Source organism: Osmia lignaria, chromosome 9, assembly GCF_051020975.1.
Source record: "Osmia lignaria lignaria isolate PbOS001 chromosome 9, iyOsmLign1, whole genome shotgun sequence".
NCBI classification, from domain to species: domain Eukaryota; kingdom Metazoa; phylum Arthropoda; class Insecta; order Hymenoptera; family Megachilidae; genus Osmia; species Osmia lignaria.
In genome coordinates this window covers 117,501-118,653 of record NC_135040.1, presented here as the reverse complement: position 1 = coordinate 118,653, position 1,153 = coordinate 117,501, and the positions used below count along the sequence as shown (strand labels likewise).

Below are 1,153 nucleotides of genomic sequence, written 5' to 3'. Positions count from 1 at the left end.
CTGGGCGTTTCTCCGACGGTTTCCGTCTTTGGACGCGATCGTGTCGTCAACGATCGAACGAACGAACAAACAAACAAATACGTTGGCGACGCCCGAATTCGCTCTCCCGCACGCGCCGGGTGGGAGAGTGATGTGGGTATCGAATGTGATGCGTGTTAATAATGAAAATAACACTCTAAAGATCTAAAGAGTTTGAAATACAACATTTTACGATTACCCTGAACGGTGGATCACTTGGTTCGTGGGTCGATGAAGAACACAGCTAATTGCGCGTCAACGTGTGAACTGCAGGACACATGAACATCGACATTTCGAACGCACATTGCGGTCCACGGATACAATTCCTGGACCACGCCTGGCTGAGGGTCGTTTTCTTAACAAAAGACTGCTTGCGTTTGCTTCTCGAAAAAGAGTAATTCATTTCTTTTTAAACATCTCGCCGTCGTTCAACGAAAGTAGAATGTTTCGGAGCGGGATTATCGAACGAAATTGAAAGAATGAATGAACGATAAACAAAGAAAGAGTCGCAACGTACGAGCGATAGTTGGGCAGTTCGTCGGCGTTTGCCGTGGAAACGATGTGACGAAAATCGCAACCGATACACTAAATGCAGGCCGTTAAAGGAGAGGAACAAATTTCGAAATATCTCTTCGAACTAGCGCAAGTGCGTCACGGCGCGCGAGTCGTTCGTTAAAATTTATAAACGACCGCCCGTGAAAGCACCGAGTTCTCGGAAGATAATCTATAAAGATTCTCCATCCTGCTGGAAGTTATCGGATCGGCGCGATTGTTCACTTGTAGAAATCCACGCTCCCGACGTTGCCAGAAACGATATTTACGAAAGGTGTGTCAAAAATAAACGAAAGAAGCTCTCCTATAAATTTAGACAAAGCAAACGAGTGAAATGTTTGAGATGATAATTTGCTGAAATGCAAGCTCGAATAGCCCCAGGGTTTCGGATGATTCCCTGCGCTTTGTACATCTCTGTTTACAAACAGTGTATAAATGAAAGATCGGTTCAGATGGGTCGTCGCTGTTTGATGCGCGATGCTGTTCCTTTTTTTTGTCTGTCTGTGCGTTTAGCTTCGCTAAACAAGTTAAATGGTTAAAAAGCGTCGAAAAAGTGAATACACACGCGACAAGACAAATCTAA

The 1,153-nt window shown here is 44.7% G+C and overlaps 1 non-coding gene across 1 annotated transcript; it reads left to right on the top strand.

Annotated features, from left to right (window-relative positions):
• Positions 1–214: 214 nt before the first annotated feature.
• LOC143305715 (5.8S ribosomal RNA) lies at positions 215–369 on the top strand. Its single transcript, XR_013062828.1, has one exon. It is a non-coding gene; the product is annotated as a 5.8S ribosomal RNA (ribosomal RNA).
• The last annotated feature ends 784 nt before the right edge of the window (positions 370–1,153 follow it).